We start from the raw sequence: 21,020 nt of genomic DNA on the forward strand, positions 1-21,020 counted from the left end.
TCCAGGCCAATGGCCACTTCACCCACACCATCTGACTTCAGGGATCAAAGGAAACCTGAGTTGGGGTGAAGGGCACCATGGCCACACCTGGGCCCCTCCCAGCCCTCCTTCCCCCTGAGGGCGCTCCTTGGATCTGATGGGCCCCGAAGATGGAGGTCTGTGTCCTCCGCCTTGCCAGTGGGCCTGGCCTCTGCAATCTGGATGAAACGACAGGGCGGGGAGGATGGGTTTTTCTGTTTTTCCAGAAGGGATAACATCATGTGCAAAGTGCAAGGTTGAGAGAATATGGCCGCCCATTCTGTAGGCCGGAGCTCAGAGTCGGTGGGGCTGGAGGCGACGTGGTAAAGGGAGGCAGTTGCCGGGTTCTGAAAACCCTTCCACATGTGCCGTGGCTCACCAGCCAGGACCCCATCCTGAAAATATGGGGCAACGTGGAGCATTTTGGAGGAAAGAGATACCACCAGGTGTGTGATTTAGGACCATCCCGCTGGCAGTCAAGTGGAGGATGGATGGTGGGGCAAATCTGGAGATGGGAAACCCAGTTTGGAGGCCAATCCTGGTGAAAAATGATGCAGGCTTAGACAAGAGCACGGGCAGCACGGAGGACAAGAGGGGCTTACTTGAGAGACAGTGAGGAGACGGGATCAGGAACTTTGCGGCTGTTTGAGTCCAGAAGATAAGAAGAGAGTGAAGTGCCGAGGTTGGAACCACCGTGTGACAGGCCAAGCTGGAAGCTCCTTAGAGATGCCTTGATCCCCAGAACCTTCTTACATTGGCGGTGTGACCTGGGACAAGTGATTTCAACTTTCAGAGCCTTGTTTTGCAATCTGGAAAGCAAAAATACGAAAATCGATCTTGTGTGCTGTTTGTGCAGAGGGCTTGGCTCATAACAGGAAGTCAATAAATAGTAGATATAATAACCATTGTTTATCCAGTCAATAAACATTTATTGAGCACCTGCTATATGCCAGGCACAGTACTGGATCCTTGGGATTTAAGTCTCAGTGCCTGTGCTCACGCAGGTCACCATCCATGGGAGAGAGATGTGCAGAAGAGCAGTTACATGGCAAGGCAACATGTCCGGGGCAGAGGAGGAATCCCTTAACTGTGCCCAAGAGAATCAGGGACAACTTCACAGAGGAGAGGTGACAGCTTAAATGATGTAAGATCAGCCCTCTGGTCAGAGACTCTCCCATCACCCCTAGCCCCCTGACATGGGACTACATTTCAGAATCTTTGAAATCTTCAGTTTTGAAGGCAATGCCGTCCTCCTCGGGGGTGGGGGGAAAGGAATGGGCCGCAGATGAGCGTCTGTATGGCGCCCATAGAATGGCAGGTGGCACCTGGGCAGCTCCAGGGAAGGGCATGAGCAGAGGGCCAGGTAGAAGGGGGAGCTAGGTAAGAGACCTGGGCACATGGGCAGAGTTTACTAGCTGGATAGGGACCATCCTAATTTTTCTGCTCCCTGTCTGCCCTTTCTGAAAATTCCCTCCAAACTCTCTGTTGTGCCCACCCTTCTCCCAGGCCAATTTGCTTTCCATACATCTCTCGACAAGCCCAGCTTAGTAGAAGCAGCACTACCTGGGCCCTCCCCGAAGGAGGAGCTCCTGCCCTCCTGCCCCACCAAGCAAGACCTTGAGCTTTAAAGCCACCTAGACTGTGTGACCTTGGGCAGTTGTCACATCTCTGGTTTTCCCGTCTGTAATGTGGAGTTAGTAATGGTCCCTCCCTCATGGGGCTGTTGCGAGGTTTCAGTGAGATGTGCACGTGGCCCCCAGTCAATGCTTGTTTCCTTCTCTGCAGCCAGTAACTGTCTCCTTGCAGGGGGTCAGACAAGAGGCTCTTGGCGGAGGGGTTTCCCCTGGCACCCCGTTCCTGGGGTCCCTCCTCTGTAGGCCCTGCAGGCCCCTCCCCTCTGTAGCCTACAGGGTCTGTGGCATTCCTGGGAGGCCCTGGTGGCCCTAGCACTGCATGCGGGCAGGCCAGGGCAGCATGACAATGGTGGTCCCCAGCAGCAGCCCAGCCCACTCTCCACTCTGATCCTGTCTCTCCTCCCTGCTGCTGGGGACACGCCACTGCTCTGCAGATAGGACAGCCATCCCTGGGCGCCTGAGGGCTGAGTGGGGAGGCTGGAAACAGCTCTCCCTCACAGACTGTGTGGGCAGTGCATTCAAATAGCTTCTGAAAAACCAAAGTTCAAGCCCGCCCCACTTTCCCCTGGGAGGCGCAGCATCCAGACAGGGAGAGTTCAGCCAACAGAGAATCTCCTTTCTGCACACTGCCACAGGCTCTCCTCCCTTCTGGCCCTCATGCAGCCACTCACGCAGGCACAGTCTCCGAAAGCACTGCGGGGACACCTGGGAGGCCCGGAGGCCTGACTCTGCCCCCAAGGTGCAGGAGGCATTTTGTTCATCCAGGCCTCAATTTTTCTCCTCTGCAGAATGGGCATAATGTGAATGCCTGCCTCCCAGGAGGATTCAACGAGTGTGATGTGAAATTGCTTGGTGAACTGCACAGAGACCTGTTTGTGCATGAGATCATGGGGGTTGGGCCAGAGGGCCCTTCTTAGGGTTCTGGGAGCCAAGTGGAGACAGGAGAAATGGGAAACTAAGAACAGAGAGGAGCTCTCCCCAAGAGCCTGTGTGTCCTTGGCAGGGAAGAGGGAGAATGGCAGCAGAGACCTGAGCCCAGGGACCGACCGCCTGTGGCCTAGCTCCTTAGAAGTGTACCGGTCTTGGGGACAGCCCGGTGGTGCAGCAGTTAAGTGCGCGTGTTCCGCTTCTCGGCGGCCTGGGGTTCACCAGTTCGGATCCAGGGTGTGGACATGGTACCGCTTGGCATGCCATGCTGTGGTAGGCGTCCCACATACAAAGTGGAGGAAGATGGGCATGGATGTTAGCTCAGAGCCAGGCTTCCTCAGCAAAAAAAGAGGAGGACTGGCAGTAGTTAGCTCAGGGCTAATCTTCCTCAAAAAAAAAAAAAAAAAAAAAGAAGAAGTATACTGGTCAGTGGGAACCGAGGACTTGGCTGGACTCAGCCAGTTCTTACTCCTCCTCTGAATACACCCAGTGATTCATGAAGAGTGGGGATGATTGTGAGACAAATGTCATTTACCTGGTTCCAGCGCGATTCCAGGAGACAGACAGGAGTTTCCACTTTATCACTACACCAGGCATCGCATCCTCGCCTCACTGTGCTCAATGTACAGGCGTGCGTGCGCTTGTGCTTGTGTACACACAGATGCACGCACACACACACTATGCACGACCACTCCAGACTTCAGTTGGGGCAACAGCTGCATCCCCAGAGGCTTCCAGCACAGAGAGGGCGCAGAAACAGAGTCAGCCAATCACAGCCCTGTTGACCCTGGCAACCATCAAACCAATTAGAACCCCACCCCTGCATCCAGCACTGCCTCCCAAACACCACACACACACACACACACACAACCTTCAGGTTGCTGCATTGCCACAGCAACAAAACCACCACAGAGCAGAGAAAATGGGAAGTGGCCCACCCGTGAGAACAGACTGGAGCAGTCACTGGGGTGGGGATGCAGGCATCGTTGCTGAGGTCAGGTCACTGCAAGGGCCCCATGCTGGGTGGGAGGGAAGAGAGGGAACTGGTTCACCTGGGCTTTCTGGGTCCATTTTTTAGCCCTGAGCCTCAGTTTGCTTATATGTGCTCAGAGCATGCAATTACTTTTCAACTAATAAATAAGCATAGGAACTATAGATTCTTTTTCAGAAAACCTTAAGAATTTTGAGACTTCTGGGTAAAAGCTGATCGAGCCCCAGAAAGACCTAAAATCCCACCCTAAAATCGAGCTCATGAGTTCATTGTAGAGTTGGACCTTGATTCAACTGGAAAATGTTTCCTGATGTGTGCCAGGCACAGACGCTGACTTCAGCCGTGGGCGGGCAGACGCCTCGACGTCCAGGAGACCTGTGGGTGGGGCTCGAGGCAGGTGCCGTAGGGATGGCAGTCTGCTCAGGGCCAAGAAAGAGGGCTGAGGCTCAGACCCTAAGGGCCCCACTGGTAGCCTGGCTTCCAGCTTCCATAGGTCATTGTCCTCCCTTCGGTCAGCTACCAGAGAGATCTTCACTAACAACAAAAATCTACCAACAGGCTCCTCGGCCCAGCTACTTCTCGTGCTCCCCACCAGTGGGCCTGTGAGTCTTCTCCTTCAGATCCTGAGGAAAGCTAAGGAGCTCCCTTTCTAGAATCGAAAACACACATGTGCAGCGTGTTCCATCCATTTGGGGAGCAACGGGCCTCTTTCAGCTCATCCATGGACCTGCTCGGGGAGCCATGGCACATGAGGCCCCTCGTCACCTGGCCTCTGCCTGCCCCCCACTCGTACATGGCTGGGCACATCAAGCTACATTGTCTTCCCTTGCACACACCACTGTATTTCACGGCTTCAGTGACTTAGCATGTGTTGTTCCCTCCACGAGAGAGGCTTCCCCCTTCACCTGTTACCTAGTGAATGCTTATTCGTTCTTAAAGCCCAGTTCAGGAGTCACCACCTCCTTGACAGGGTCCTCACTGCTGTCCAGGCAGCTGTGATCACTCCGCAGTCTGCAGCACTTCTGTTCTGTCTACTACTTCTCTCGTTGCAGGTCTCCTGATACACGGGGGCTCCGTGTCTGTCTTCTTTCCTGGGCTGTGAGTTTCCTGAGGCCAGAGACCACATCTTTAGGTTTTGGATCCTCAGTACCTAGCATAAAATAGGGCTGGAGAGCAAAATGGCAGAACCAAACTAGCAGAGGAAACGGAGCTGATAGAGGAAGACGAGAATGAGCAGGCTGGAAGTTAGGACAGGCGCCAGGAGAGGAGACGGTGACAAGAAGGAAAGAGGCATCAGGAGGAGCCTGGGGGTCAAGATGGTTAAGGACTGAGAGGCATCATGGCGTCTGGCGACGAGGAAGCCATTGGTAGGGGGACCAACTGTCCCAGTTTGCCCGGGACTCTCCCAGTTCTAGAATTGAGCATCCTGGGCAAATGCAGATGAGCAGTCCCCCTGGACTGCTGACCTTAACAAGGGCAGTTCTGGAAGTGGGAGGTGGGACAGAAGCCTGAATATGGGGGGCTGAGGGATGAATGGAAGGTGGGAAAGGGAGACTGGGGGTACTGGTGGCTGTGCCAGGAGGAGGGAGAGCAGGCAGGACCTGAGGATCCCAGCAGCTCCCAGGCCATCTGTCCTGCCCCCGCCGCCCTGGAGAGTAAACAAGGCTGGTGTGAGGAACACCCTGTCCACCTTGGCAACTTCTTCCTGAAAGGCTCTGGGCCCGACGCCTCTGTCGCTGACTGGTCCTCCCCGACACTCATCGCCGAGTGCCGGTGGCCCTCTGGCCCCTGCGTCTGGGTATTTTGTCCAGGAGGCACCATGGATCCTTGGCCTGCTGGCGGCTCCTCTCTTCTTTTGAGCTGTTATTTAAAAGTCTCCTTTTAGTTTGTGTATCTTGTCCAACTAATGAGGTTCCGCGCTTGTTGAAGGCAGGGTTCGCGCCCTCCCTCCCGGCTTCCCTCGCGTCCCCCTTTCCCTCCTCCAGCAAACACTAATTAAGTCCTGCTCCTCCAGGGGGCAGAGTCCCCGCCCTCAGGTATTGCCCGTCTGGGTTCAGGCCTCCCAAATGTGAGGAGTTTACACCCCTGAGCAGCGGGTGGGAGTCCATGCAGGGCTTCAGCGAGTCTGTGAAAACCCATAACGTCATGTGCCAAGACTGACTCTGGATGTGTGTGTGGTGTGTGTAGACAGAGACGCCATGTTTCTAGAGAGAGAGTCGCTACAGATGACCATGGTCAAGTGGAGTCAAGATGCTGATTCAAGTCCTGTCTGTGTGATCTGGGCAAAGTGTTCCCCACTTGGTGCCTCCGTTTCCTAGTCTGCAGAATGGGGATAGAGCACCTCTCTCACAGGGCCTGGTGAGGCGTGGATAGGACACAGAGGTGAGTGACTCTGCACAGTGCGTGGGACGCAGCGAGAGGACGATTGATGTCAGCCGCTATTCGCCGGGAGATGAGCTTCTGTGAGCCTCTCAATGGTTCTATGATCCAGGAAGGCCTAGGGGCCTGCGGGCTGTGGCGGGACAACTATGTGCTGGCTGATGGGGGCTGAAGGGGAACGGGTCTGAGATGTGGTCGGGACACCTTGAGTTCCTGTCTGCTCCTCCTCAGGACCCGGCTCCGAACAGTCGCTCACGAGGAAAGACATTTGAATGGGCCCCTGGCGGCACTGAGGAACGCGGCCAGGTTGGAACGACAAGTCAGGAGAGACCAGAACTCCATTTCTCCCCGTTGGACGGATTAAAAAAAGAAGAAGAAGGCCTTTGCTCTTGATCGCATTAAAAAGCAATAGCCTCCACAGCAATTAGGGCCCGTAAATTACAGAGCCCGCCTCTGTCGGCCGCTGGCACCGGCTCATTAGCCAGGGTGCGGAGCACGCTGCCCGCCCTGCGGGAGCCGCCTCACTGCCCAGCGCCGGCTCCATAATTAAACACAAAAGCCCCGTCTCTGTCTCTTCCAGACACCCGCCAGCCCTGCTGGGGGACAGGGAGGCAGTGGGGAGGGCGGAGTGTGGGTGAGGCCTTGCCCCAGGCCCTGCTCGCGGAGGGAAATAGAGGGGTGTGTTGTGAGTGGGGAGCCCTGGGCCCCTCCCATGACCTTGGGAGGAGATTTGGGAAGTCCTCAGGGAGAGGAAGTGAAACGGCTTCGAATGAGAGGGGGGCCCACCTTCTGCCTCCCTGGCCGCCCAGCACCCACCTACCCAGAGCAGTGGGCCGCACTGGCTTCTACGGGAGGTTCTGAGTGGGACTTTAGGAGGTCAGGTCCTAGAAAGAGGCGGGGCATGAAGTCTTTGCTCCAGGTTTGTCTGAGAATATCTAAGCACCCCCCCCGCACACACACACTCCGTTGGTTTGCAACCAGATGGGGGCTGACGGTCACGGGGCACGGGGCAGGGGGCAGGGGGAGCAGTCAGGAAGCTGTACAAGATGGCCTCAGAGGTCCTTGTCACCAGAATTGGAGTATGGAGTGGGCTAGCTGGCAGGTGCACGGGACAGCCCTGGAAATGTACCGAGGTGTGTGTAGCAGAAATCATTTGACAAGCCTCTTAGGGTAGGAGCAAGTTGCCCTCATGGTCAAGACTGGTCTAGCGACCAGACGGTGGGGTTGGCTAACCAGCAGAGCTTTTGCTTTACTCAGTGGGGAACTTAAACCAGTTGAGAGGCAAGAGGGGCTGAGGCTGGCCCAACAGTTCTCTGCCCACCCCTACCAAGCCCTCGGCTGCTCTTCTAAATCCACTTTGCACATATATTGAAAAGATATCCTGATGAGGAGGTGCCAAGTGATGGGCCTGCCCTGGATGCTCACGTGTCTCCAGCCAACCATGACCACTAGCTGGAAGGTAGGGAAGACCCCAGGGCTTCTGTATCCTACCCCACTGCAGCTGCCCAGGGCCCAGAGTGAGGACGGAGCAGGAGGAGAGAGGCGATGGGAGAGAAGGCAGCGGCCTGGGGCCTGGGGAGGGAGCACCCACACTCCTCCGGAGTGCGCCGGGCCCTCTGCCTGAGTGACTTGGGCCTGGCTGATGCGATGCCGTAAGCTCCAAGCTCCAGCTCCAGCAGTTGGATCCTGATGGAGAAGGACAGTCACAGAGAAAATTGTTCTGCACAGGCAAGAGGCGAGTTCACTGGGGACAAAGACAGGGAGACCCAGAGGCCAGAGCCTCTGAAACCCGGGCGTACACAAAAGATGTGGATGCTGCTTGGCAGACATTTGCAAGGCATTTTATATTAAAACCGAGCGCTGGATTGGCAGCCAGTGCCCAGCTACAGCCCAGGGAACCACCTCTGCTGACAGGGTCAGAAAAGTGCACAGAACGCCCCTGGCCCTGCCCCCGCTCCCCTGGTGCTTATCCTGCTCTGACTGGCCCCAGGCCAACCCTGCCACCCACCCTGCCTCCCCCAATCTGGTGGAGGGAAGGAGGGTGAGGCCAGCCTTGGGGTGGTGACTCACAGTGCTGGCCTCTGAGGTCGCACAGCCCAGAGAAACGCCTGTGCAGGCTGTGCTCCTCTCACCCTCTCTCAAAAGCTCAGCTCTTCAGGAGCCCTTGGTCAGGCTTGAGGCATGTGCCCAGGGCAGAGGGAACAGCTGTCCCACTCCCACCTCAGCCTGGAGGAACCGATTTCCCAGCCCAACCTGTGGCCTGCTGGGACCAGCAGGGCGCCCTTGGTCACCACACCTTATGAACCTAGCCCTGGGACCATTGTTCCCTGGAGTCACAGCTGATTTCCCTGGGGGCTCCTCCCTTACCAGCTTCCCCTTTTCCTGCAGTCTAGGAGGGGCTGGGGCCCCCGAGCAGCCAGGTGTGGCCTGTGGGATGGGAATGGTGCCTGGCAGATGGGAGGGGTCAGGACAGGGGTCAGGAACCAGGAGCACTCTGGACAGGGCCAGGGTGGGGGGCCTATCTGGAGGAGTGAGGAAGAGGTAGAGGCTATACTCACAATCCCTTTTTCTCTGAGGTAAGCCTGTGACCAGAGTGGTGTGGACTACCAGGGCCTCCCAGGGACACACCTATCTAGGTGATGGAGCAGATACTGGGCCTGCTCAGCTTGGGACACACCTGCATGATCAGCTAGGTCCAGCGACCCTACACCCCACTAAACAGGTGTGTCCAATCAAAATACATCCAAATGTGTCAGGTACGACCAGGTGAAAAGGCACCTGAGCAGCCAGGCACTGGGGGTAAGTCTACCAGAGTGAACTGGTGTGACCAGGTACCATACCTGAATACACCAGGCTGCCCCAAGTCAGACCAGAGCGCCAAATGGACTGCAAGAAAAACCCACTGCAGGGCCCAGCTACACCAGGTGTCCAGCCAGCTTCACAGGTCCGCATCTGGCAGGGCCTGGTGCAGCCAGGGAAAGAAAGGGATTTGTGAACAGTCTGGACCCCCCAGGGCCAGACTCAGGGGGACTTGCTCCAGACATGAGAGCTTGTCCACGGTCCCTCCAGGGCATTAATACCGCTCAGCATTTCTTCCCCAGGATCCCCGGCATTCATGAACCCACGACTTCGCTCTTGGTAAACAGCTGGTGACTGAACCTGATCCAATATTTACTCCTGAGAGAGGGCGAGGGGCAGGCGTCGCCCAGGCAGCCTGAAGCTGCCGTTGGCTGGGTTCCGGACGGGGGGAGAGGAGAGGAAGGGAGAATTTGCTCTCTTTTCTCAGGTGCTAGAAGATTTCTCAGACCTCAGGTATCCCCCGACCCAACCATCTACCTCCTCTTCCTGGATGGGCCGGGAGGACTGGTAGGGGACTTTGTCCCCAGGGAAGTGTTCCTGAAAGGACTGAAAGTCGAGCAGATGAGGGACCTCAGCCAGGAGTTGTCAGCATCCCAAACCCCTCCCTTGAGACAAGAAAGCAGCCAAGCCGTGCCCAGGTGCCCCAGCGGGAGGCTTCCAGGGGGAGGAGGCCTTCCTCAGGAAGGGGTCAGCCTCCTCTTCCCTGAAAAGGGCCAGGGAGGAAAGGGGCTGAGACCCCACTACGGCATGGAAGCAAGCAGTGCATGGGCGTTAGGTCCAGCGGCTCCCACCTCAGGAAGGACGCGGACCCACCGCGACTCTGTAAGAACCCAGAAACCTGGTAATTTCCCCACATTTGGCATTTTAATTCTCCCTGGCGTGATTAGCAACAAACCTTGAAACCCTATGTACCCTATAGGTCAGTTAAGGGAGAAGCAGTGGACGGCTGTCCCTCACGGGCTGGCCTGGAGAAGAAGCCCTGAGATGGAGCGAATCTGGGCTTCTTAAAGAAGGGCAGAGGGGCCAGCCCTGTGGCCGAGTGGTTAAGTTCCCGCACTCCACTTGGACGGCCCAGTTTCCTGGTTGGGATCCTGGGTGTGGACCTAGCACCGCTCATCAGGCCACGCTGAGGCAGCGTCCCACATGCCACAACCAGAAGGACCCACAACTGAAATACACAAGTATGTTCTAGGAGGCTTTGGGGAGAAGGAAAAATTTTAAAAATAATAATAGTAAAATAAAAAAACAAAAGAAGAAGGGCAGAGAGCAGGTGGAGAGTGGGGCTTGCTGAAGAGAGAGAAAAGGGGTGGGGTGGGTGGTGGCAGCCGGTGTGTTTTCCCGATGAGAATTGACTTTCCCGGGCCCTGTGATGTGCCAGCCCTTCAGACAGAGCACCGTCAATCCCCACGACAACGGGAAGCAGATATTGCTCTCCCGTTGTACCGATGAGGAAGCTGAAGCTCGCGGGGGTTAAGCGACTTTCCCAGTCACTTCATGAGAGGCAGAGTGGATGGACACACGCGGGCCTGCCTGAGCCCAGAGCACAGGTCTTTCCTGCAATGCCCCGGTGCTTGAGCGAGCGGGGCTCCCAGCCCTCTGGAAGCCCGCAGCCCGGCGCCCGCCACTGGGCAGGTCACACTGGGACAGGGGGTCTCTGCCACGCCCACAGAGTGCCTGAGCTCACATGCCTGATCCCTGCAGCCCCCAGAGACTGCGGGTCACAGGCAGCACCACGCAACAGAAGAACACACTTTCTGGCCGCTGGGAATCTGGATTCAGAGGCCACTCACTAGCATATGTGACCTTGGGCAAGCTGCTTAACTTCTCTGAGTTTGCTCGTCCCTAAAGAGAACCTTATCATGTCTACTTCATAGAGCTGTTCGAGGATTAAATGAGATAATGCGTGTAAAGTGTCTGGTACACAGCAGGCGCTTAATACACAATCATTCTCGGCAGGGCTGGCTTCATGGGCACGCGGTCATGTGGTCGCACAGGGCCCTGTGTTCAGAAGGGCCCCACACCAGGAGGCCCAGGTTTAGTTTAACACTTGCTCTGCTGTTGTCTTCTTGAAATCCTTAATCCTCTGTGAACAAGGAGCCTGCCTTTTCTCTTTGCGTTGGGTCCCGCAGATTACCTAGCCCATGATGCTTGATAGTGTGGGTTCCTGTCCCTGAATCCAGAAGGACTAACTGTGCCCCACCCTCAGATAGGCCGCATTTTATCTTTCCATGATTTTCCATGCCCGGAAATGTTTCTGCCCATCCTCCACACCTCTTGCTGTTGCTTATGAGAAATCAGAGAGAGCCAGACAGAAAGACGGCTCCCCTTCGGCTTCCGGTGCCTGCGGGGGCCAGGAGGAGGTCATACGCCTCCTGGTTCTGGGGAGAGGGACTTTGGGGGAACCAGGAGCCCTGGCTCCTGGCAGTTGAGGGCTGTCTCCATGATGTCAGCAGCCCCATCAGATATTAAATGCCCCCAAGGTTGGGTGCCTCCAACTCCCCCACCTCGCTTCCTCCCTTGGGACCCAGCAGTGTCGCGACCCTCACCCCACCCACCAGAGTCTGGGCGGAGACAGAGCTCTGAGCAATGAGGTCAGGAAATGACAGCCAGGGCAGGCACTCCAGAGGCCCAGAACTGGAACCCAAGGCCAACTGAAGGCCCCCTCCAGTGCAGACTGCTCTGAGGCATCTGACCTCCCAGTGTCTGCCCTGTAGCTGTTTTTAGCCTCCCGTTTCCAGGGGCCCAGCTATTTGCGACACACACGCAGCCTGGGTCCACCCTGAGAAGCAGCGCTGCGGCGGAAGTGGAGACTGATAGGCGGGGAGCCTGGCTGTCTTCTCTCCTTCGCGCCCAGACTTAACCCAACTGCAGGTTAGCAGCCTTTTACAAGATGCTGGAGTAGGGTGTGGGAGAATGAGGGAGCCGACAGCGGAAGCGGAGGCTGCGGTGGAACCGCAGGACTAGGGGAGAGGAATGATAAGCCCCCCAAAAGCCCATGGAATATCAGAGCCAGAAGGGCCTTTGAGAAACCGAGGTCAGAGAGGGAAAGTAAGTCACCCAAAGTCACACAGCCAAGACCGGAACCTGGGTCACCTAATGCTCAGCCCAGAGGTCTTTGCATCTCCTCATTTGCCTTCAAGATCAGAGACAAACTGGGATAGTGGGGTGGTGAGGGAAAGCGAGACGTTCTCCTCCCCCCACACACCTGCTTCTGTATGGACGCACGCACATTTGGCCCTATTCTGGCTCTGACTCCTCCTGGAGACTGGTGAAGGGAGGTGCCAGACCCCGGCAAAAAGGGCAGCAGGGGACGAGGGATGTGCCCTCTGACCCCCATTGGCATGGCCTCTGAAGCCAGAGCTTCTTGGGGTGGCAGGATGCACATGCTTCTGTCAGGATTCTCTCCCAGGGCCTGACCTCCTCCTGCCTTCTTGAGTCCCACCTGAGATCCTGGGCCTCCTCGCGGGGAGGAGGGACCCGGAGGGTTTCACCTTCAGTGTGGGATCTTAAAGATAACATTACTTGCTAAGATTTATTAAGCACTTTCTATGCACCAACCACTGTTCTAAGAGCTTTTATTGATTGATTGATTGATTGATTGAGGAAGATTAGCCCTGAGCTAACATCTGCCACCAATCCTCCTCTTTTTGCTGAGGAAGACTGGCCCTGAGCTAACATCCGTGCCCATCTTCCTCTACTTTATATGTGGGATGCCTGCCACAGCGTGGCTTGACAAGTGGTGCCATGTCCACACCCGGGATCCGAACCGGCAAACCCTGGGCCACAGAAGCCAAACGTGTGAACTCAACCGCTGCACCACTGGGCTGGCCCCTAAAAGCTTTTTATGTATCAACTCATCTAATACATAGCCCTATGGAGATAGACACTATCATTGTCCCTATTTAATAGTTGAAGGAACTGAAACACAGAGAGGTTAAGTAACTTGCCCAAGGTCACACAGCTAGTAAACAATAGAGCTGGGTCATCAACCTAGGCAGCCTGGGAGTGGGTAGGCTGTGCTCCTACACTCCTCCCCAAATGAGTGCCACCCCTTTGGGCTCCTAGCTCCGTGGTCTTGTCAATAACACCTGCTTGATCCCCACCCAGTTTTTAGTGGGAAAAAGCTATGTCTATTTCTTCCCATATATATACCCACTGATTCAGTTCCTCGCCCCTCCCATGCCTGGGTGCTGGGCACTGTTGCCCAACCAGGAGGTAAATGGAAAGTTTAGGGGGCCCAGCTCTCTCTCCTGGCTCTTCTTTCCTTCCCCTGAGAACACCCCTGAATGGCCTATGCTGCCACCTCCTGGCCACTGAGGGCCAAGGCCGGCTCTATGGGTGTTTCAGGGTCCCTCCTTCTCTCCATTCTCTCTTTCAGGGATGTTGTCCTCTCCCAGGGCTGGGTGATCATCCACATGCTGTTGACTCCCAAATGTATATATTTCTTGTTACTCCAGGTTTCTCTCCTTGTCTTGTTGTGATATAATCGACACACGATGCTGCGTGAGTTTAAGCCGTACGACACGGTGATTTGAAGTGATTACCACAGGAAGTTTAGTTAACATTCCTCACCTCATGAAGTTACCTTGTTCTTTCTTTTGTAGTGAGAATATTTAAGATCTACTCTCCGCCCAAATCTTGATCTCTTCTGAGCCCCAGGTCTGTGTGTCTCGATGCAAATGGCTCTGACACCGCAGTGCCCGCAACTCCCCTCGGTGCAGAGCTGGGCCCAGACCCTGGCATCCTGGCTCCTGACTCAGTTCTCAGAATGCGGCACAGGACAGGGTAAAAAACCAGCGCCCGGAGGAGGACAAGAGAGGGACTCCATGCTGGCGGGCGCCAGAGTCAGGATTCAGACCCCAGCCAGAGCGGCAGCAACACCAGTGTGCTTCCTAGGGCAGGCCTGCCCCTCCTGAGGGTTTGGAGAAGGGAATGAGGAAGTGTTACCCAAGCTGAAGGGCTGGCGAGCCGGCTGGGGTGTCTGGGCAAAGGCTTTGTGGCTGAGGATGCGGAAGGTGCTGGATACGGGGCTCCCTGCCCCAGACTAAGGACACGGCAAGAACGAGTGCCGCGGGGAGAGAAGGTGACTGGCTTCACTGAGGGGACCGGAGGAAGAACCAGAACAAGGGACAGAGAAGGAGCAAGCAGTCAGACCAGGGAGTCGAAGCGCAGACAGACTCCCGCGTCTTGGCGCAGGGGCTGGAAATTACAGCCCACCGCCCGCCTGCTTTTGTACCGCCTGCAAACTAAGAAGGGTTTTTACGTTTTTAAATGGTTGAAAAATTCAAAAGAAGAATATTTCATGACCTCTGAAAATTATATGAAATCCGAGTCTCAGTGTCTGCAGATAAAGCTTTGGGGGGACCCAGCCACGCGTCGACTGTGCATTGTCTGGGACTGCCTCCGCCTCCTGCTCTGGGCTCCGTGCTGCAACGGCCGAGGCCAGCGGTGGCCACAGAGACCACACACCCACAGAGCTTAACATATTTACTATCTGGTCCTTCACAGGAACATTTGGGGACCCCTAGCTTAGAGGAAAGGGCCCTGGGCCACAGGACCTGTCCCGGGTAGGAGGGGAGGCAGCCTGTGGGGGACGTTCAGACTGTAGACGCGGGGACAAGGGTGACAAAGGAGCGGGACAGGGTGGGCCTTGGGAGGCCTTGGCCTGAGCACCTGCACTGATTTCCCCACAACAGAACCCCCCAACAATGACCCTGCATCTTCCCAGCCCCTAGCCGGCTCCCCGGGGGGTATCTAAAGGGATGCAGACTCTGCCACGTCCCCTCTGGCCTGGGACCCCAGCCCCACCATTATGGCCTGTGTGGGCTTGAGCAATTCCAGTACCTCCAAGCCTTAGGATCTCCATCTGGAAGATGGGATGATGACGCAGACCCTGCAGGACTGTTGAGAATTTTGTAAGGCGAAGTTCATGGCACAGATGTTGGTGCTCAGTGGCATCCTGAGATCCACAGACCCTGTTGTCGGTGAGAGCAGGCGCTCTGCCTGCCGCTCGGCTAAGGAGGTGGGCGCACCGCCTGACGCGTCCACCAGAGGGCAGGAAGGCCCTGCTGGCGGCTGGGAGGGTGTCAGATGGAGCCGTCTGCAGGCTCCCCGCCTGGGGAGAGGTGCCGGCCCCGCTGTTCACAGCCCTGGCCTTTGATCAGCTCCTGTTCTCTCCGCAGCCTGCTGAGGGACAGACTGGTACAGAGCCTCCTGCCAGGGGCGGGCCAGACTTCCTGCTTGCCCTTTCTGTGTCCCCAGAACTGAGGCCAGGTCACTGAGTCAATGCTCCTTCTCCAGTCTATTTGCATGTCATCCTCCAAAGACCGTGGAAGCAGGCAGAGCAGGTGGGAAAACGCCCCTGGTCCCAGCAAGGGACCTAAGCTCAGAGAGGTTGAGACATGCCCAGGTTCCCACAGCTGGTTAGCAGGGTGGCTGGGCTGGCAGGGCCGGCTCTCTCCCGGTCAGCAGGTGCTGTAATGACCATATGACCACACTCCCCCTGAGGCTCCACCTGCTGCAGTTCCCGCCTCTGCCCTCCTGGTTGGTGAAATACCACTCCCCCCCCCCCCCCACCGCCCCAGCCCAACTTCCACCGAGAGCTGGCTGCCCAGGGATGTGAGGGCAGCGACTGCTCTGTCCAGGGACTTTTGCTGCAGTTGGGAACACACGGGCCGATGGACACATTCACACACAGATGTGAGGCTTGGCGGCGGACAATGAGGGAGAGGTTGTGTGGGGCTGGGGGTGGTCAGGGAAGCTGCCGGGAGGAGGGCCTTGGGGGAGCTGCAGGAGGAGAGTGAGGAGGCAGGGACGCCCCTGATCTTTCAGAGCGTGCAGTGGACCAGACGAGTCTGTAGCAGACGGCAGAGAGGAGGGCGAAACGGGAGCCCGTGAAGCTGGGGGAGGCCACCTTGCAAGGAGCCTCGAATACGAGGCTAAGGGAGGTGGATTTGATCATGGGGGCAACGGGGAGACATAGAAGGCTGTTGTGGGAGGGTGTGGCAGGAGACAGTGGTGTTTCAGGAAGGCTGACATGAAACTGATGAGGAGACTGGGCTCATTGCGAAGGAAGCAGGGGAGAATGTTTCTAAGGTCCAGGCTTACGGTGACTGTAGACACCATGGAGAGGGGATGGGTTCTGGGTGTCAAGCCTAACGCGACACGGGAGGGTGAAGGAGGACAAATTGGGGACAACCAGAGAGTCCGGCAGCGTGGGTATGTGTGAGCAGGGATGTGGTGGGGAAAGGCGATTAATTCTTTTTCTGTGAGGGTGAATTTGAGGATATCAGGTAGAAATGCTGTGTGCAAACATCGAGATACGGGGCGGGGGCGATACTGGGAGAGAGTCAGGGCTCAAGACGTAGAAAAGAGGGGATCGCTGAAGCCTGGGAGGGAGGGGGGCTGCCAGGCGCGCGGTGTGGAGAGAGGCGGCAGGGAGAGGAAGCAGAAGGGGCGGGCCTGGGGGCAGGGGGCGCAGCGGCCTCCCCTAGTCCATCCACTTCCTGGTCCCCGGGGCCCTGAGTGGAGCACATGGCTCCCCTCTGGCACAGATGACTGGTTCAAGGGGGACATTGTCCTAAGTCAGGCCAGTCAGAGAATGACAGCACTTTTGATGGAGTTGCAGGAAGAAGAAGCTCTTTGCATCAGACGCGAGCAAAGAGGCAGGTAGGACCCACAGCACTTGCCTCCCACCTGGGGCCCCAGGGCGACACAGCCTGAGGCTGAGGAAGTCAGAGCTGGGCATGGAAAGAAACTTGGCCCTCGGTGACGGTGACGTCCCCGAGCTGCTCCATCAATCCATCAAACCACGGAGAGCGAATAAATGTCCTTTGTTGTTTAAGCTAGGTAGCTGCAGTTTTCTGTTTCCTGCAAATGGAAGATTCCTTACTCACGTAGAAGAAGGAGAACCTGAAGAATGTCACTTTTTGGTAATTGAGGGAGAAGATCTCAAAATGGAGGGAGGGATGAACAGTATCAAACGCTGAGAGTGTCAGGTCAGAGATGTTTTATCATCCAAAAGTTGTGTGACACAAGAGGAAACAGGGCCGGCCCAGTGGCGCAGCGGTGAAGTTTGCACGTTCTACGTCGATCCCGAGTGCAGACGTGGCCCCGCTTGTCAAGCCGTGCTGTGGTAGGCGTCCCACATATAAGGTAGAGGAAGATGGGCATGGATGTTAGCTCAGGGCCAGTCTTCCTCAGCAATAAGAGGAGGATTGGTGGCAGATGTTAGCTCAGGGCTAATCTTCCTCAAAAAAAAAAAAGAAAACAAAAGAAAAGAAAAGAAGAGGAAACAGTGGGTCAGAGAGGTTCCTATAGTCAGAGCCACCCCTAGGACCCAGGATTCACAGTGAAATTCATTCCCTCAAGGGGGAAAGGGCAGCTGTGTCTTGGGGGGCTATCCCTGGGGGTCTTCCTCACCCATCCTTTGGTGTTGTCCCCCCAGCCCCTGCTCAACTCCTTTCTAGAAAGTTCTAGAGTCTTAGTGGCCATCTCCCTCCCCTGATGCCAAACCTCCACTCATCTCACTCCTGCCTCAGGCAAGAAAATCTCTTATTTTTCAAACTCTTTAGATAAAGTGAGACCACGTTGCTCCTTTTTCAACCACCCCAACACTGGACACTCCTCCTGGTGTCTGACCCGCCCACCCTCCTGTGACAGGAGCTTGGTGCTGGGCCTGGAGGCCTCCGAAGGTGACACTTGGGCGAGGGGCGAGAGAGGCCGGCGGGTGGGAGGGCTGCACAGGCGGCGCCCCAAGCCAGCGGCAGGGCAGGCTTTTCCCCGAGCCGATTACCGCCGTGGACTGGGTGACAGAAGCTGCCGGGAATGTACTGTAGCAAGCAGCTTACCGACACTGCACACCCAGCCCTGGCATGTCCCGGCACCCCACGGGGAAATAAGCAGAAAAGCTCCCTGCTAGGCCACCCCATTGTCCTGCCTGTTGACACAACACCTCGCCCAGCGCCCTCCCCAGGAGCTGGGCCCTGCTGCCCTGTGGGCTTCCTCCATCCCTGGGAGAGCAGAGGGCACAGCTGGGGGCTTGCTCCCGTCAGCCTGAATAGGGCCCAGGAGACCCGAGCAGGGGCGTCGGGGCCCGGGGTCACACAGTAAGTCAGGAGCAGGGCCGGGACCAGCACCCGGGGCTCCTGACTCCCAGACAGAGGTTGCTCCCGTGCACCTTGGCCCTCTCCTGGCCCAGGCACTGCTGGCCACATGTCCTCCTCCCCCGCCCCCTCCACACTCAGCTCTTCCCCCCTTTCCCACCACAGCCTTGGGGTCTGCCCTCTGGGAACCCCAATGGGTGACTTGCAACTCCCATGTGCATGGGGCCTTCTTCAGTTTGGCACTGGTTCACTTTTTGGGGTGGAGTCACAGGTCACAGTCATATCACACAGACGAGATGACATTCCCACAGCTGCCAGGGGAAACCAGAGTGGAAAAGTCCCATCCCGCCGTCAGGGGGCAGGCCGGAAATGGGGGCGGGTCTGTGATGCTCCCAGCCACAGGAGGCAAACCGCTGCCCAGGGAGGGGGCCCGGGAACCGCAGGGCCTTGGGAATCCAGAGTAAGCCCTGGGACTTTCCAAGAAGCCGGTGGCTCTGGGGTGGTTGTGGAAAAAGGGCTGGATGGTTGTCCGCCTGGGAGTGGGGGGGAGCCCGTGGGCTCTTATGTAAGTGGGGCCCTCCTCCACCTGGGTGTCCCACAGGCCCCTCACAGGTAACGTGTCCCAACCTGAACTCACTGTGGCTCCTGGCAACCTTTTTCCGGGGTTGGGTATCCAAGCGCCCAGTGGGAAATGGAGAGGGGCCCCTTTACCCTCCCGCTGTCCAGCTCTTTGCCTCTGCCACTCGCCGCAGTTTGCAAGTTTACCTTCTCAGTTTTTCTCAAACCCGGCCCCTCCGTTCCACCCAGCTCCCTGTGCCCTCTTCTCACCTGGGCTGCAGTAATGGCCTCCTGGAAGCTCATCTGCCTTGCCCCTAAAATCCGTCCTCCACGTGGCCTCCAGGCTCATCCTCCTAAAGGCCAGTCTGAGCGACTCTCTGTCCTGTTTAAGTCTCCAGGATCTCCCCGTGTGCTGTGGCCTCCTTAGCACGACTAGAAGGGCGTCTGTGCTTTGACTCCAGCTTGCCAAGGCTGTGCAGTGTGTGATCAGAAGCACAGATGCTGGAGCCTGACTTCCTGGGTTCGAGTCCTGCCTGCTACTTTCTAGCTGTGTGACCAAGGGCAAGTTACTGAACTTCTCTGTGCCACCATTTCCTCACCTATGCAATCAGAATTTTAAGAGTACCTGCCTCATAGACCTGTAAAGATTAAATGAGTTTTTCAGTGGAGAGCAGTTGGAACTGGGGTTCTTACCGCCTCCTCCTCCAATTCCTCTGCCCCTCCTTGCCTCATGCCGGTGCTGCAGCCGCTTCACTTCGCTTGGACCACCCACCCCCACCCCCAACCCCCACGGGCACGAACTGTGCTCTTTCTCACCCAGTGTCTGGGCCCTTCAGAGGGGAGCTTCCTCCTCCCTCCTCAGCACCCGCCGCACTGCTCGCCCGCTGGCCTGACTTCCTGTCTCCCCAGCTAGACGAGAACCCCTCGAGGGCAGAGCTGGGTCCCCGTGGGCCAGAAACCCGCATGGTGCCTGCAGGCCCTTGAGAGAAACCATGCTGAGCAGACGATACGTCCCCCAGTGTGGGTTTGGGTCATCACTGCAGCGGGGTGCTCGTGCAGGAGGACTGTGTGCATGTCTCAGTGGCCCCAGCGGACACGCTAGCCTTCGTGACCCGCCCTGGGCACACGTGGGCTCCACCACTTTGGGCGTCAAGAACACTGAGGAGTCATGCCAGGGGAAGGGACGGGCCTCCTGAGGTCTGTGGAGGCCCCAGCAGAGGGAGGGGCAAAGGGGAAGGAAATGGGACCTGGGCTGGTGAGAGGTCTGCTGTCCCCAACTTCCCCTGGGCCTTCAGTGGTTCTTGTGGCCTTGGGGATCTGCCCTTAGTGTGACCCAACAAAGTTCCCTGGGCTGGAGTCAGACCGAGGATCTGGTCCCGGAGCCCTGGCACACCAGGGCTCAGAGCCCTGTAAGGCGGCGATGATAATTCCCCTCTCCCTTCCCAGGGTGACTGTGGGCTCACAGTCATGCACTGACCCACCCATCCATCCATTCACTCAATAACCGGAAGGTCTTCCATGCCAGACAAGGCGCTGGGTGCAGGGGCTTGACCTTGGTTAGGACACACAGCCCCTGCTCCCAGGGAGCTGGGAGGGTTAGGAGACAGACAGACGACGCATCAATGAGGTTCAAGCATGGTGCGTTACAACCAGAAAGCGTAGAGCATGATGGGAGTGAGTGAAATAAATGGGGACAGGCCTCGTTGGGGCCCCAGGACTGCCCTCTGCTCATGTGGTGGTACAGGTGCCAAAGACAGAGTGCCTCCTGGTCTCTCATGGCCACAGATCGGTCCCTCCCGTGCCAGGGACCACATGGCTGCCATTCAGTGCAGGAGAGGGCTTTGACTGTTAAGGAATTAATGTTGTGAGGCCCCAGCCAGTCTCTTGTGTTTACAGCCAAGTTTAGGTAGTTGAAGGTGTCTGGGAAGGGAGGGTGGGGGTCCGGAATCTCCCCCTGGCCCCTGTGCTCCTCTCTCCTGTGCTCATCCGGGAGCAATCGAGCACGTTCAAAAGCTCTGCCCTGGAACTGCGCAGCCTGGGTTTGAAACTCTCCTTACCTCCTTTACTAGCTGAGTGACCCTGGACAAGTTACCTAACCTCTCTGAGCCTCAGCTCCTGTATTTTTAATATCTATGCTATGGGGTTGTTGTGAGATTACACAACTTAATGCATGTAAAATGCTTAAAACAGTAATTGCACAAAAACAAACAAACGGTGTTGCTCACGGTGAGCTCTCTGTGCTTTATGAGCACTATCCTTGCTTTTATCACGATGTGTTCTGTAACGCTTGCCGGCCTCTCCTCAGGTCCTTGAGGGCAGGGAGCCTCCCACTTCCTCATTCATCTTGGTTTCCCCAGGACTTGGCACAGTACCTGGCTCAGAGCAGACAGGTCAGAAATATTTGTTGAGTGATGACTGACTAAGCAGTCAGTAGGAGCCCTGCGATGGGCTGGGGCCGAGGCCCAATGCTGCCCGGACGTGGGCAGGGATCTCTGTCTGGGGAGGGGCCAAGGGCAGATGCCAGGGCTCCAGGAGGCAACATCAGGGGAC

This window comes from Equus asinus, chromosome 25 (assembly GCF_041296235.1).
Source record: "Equus asinus isolate D_3611 breed Donkey chromosome 25, EquAss-T2T_v2, whole genome shotgun sequence".
Lineage (NCBI taxonomy): Eukaryota > Metazoa > Chordata > Mammalia > Perissodactyla > Equidae > Equus > Equus asinus.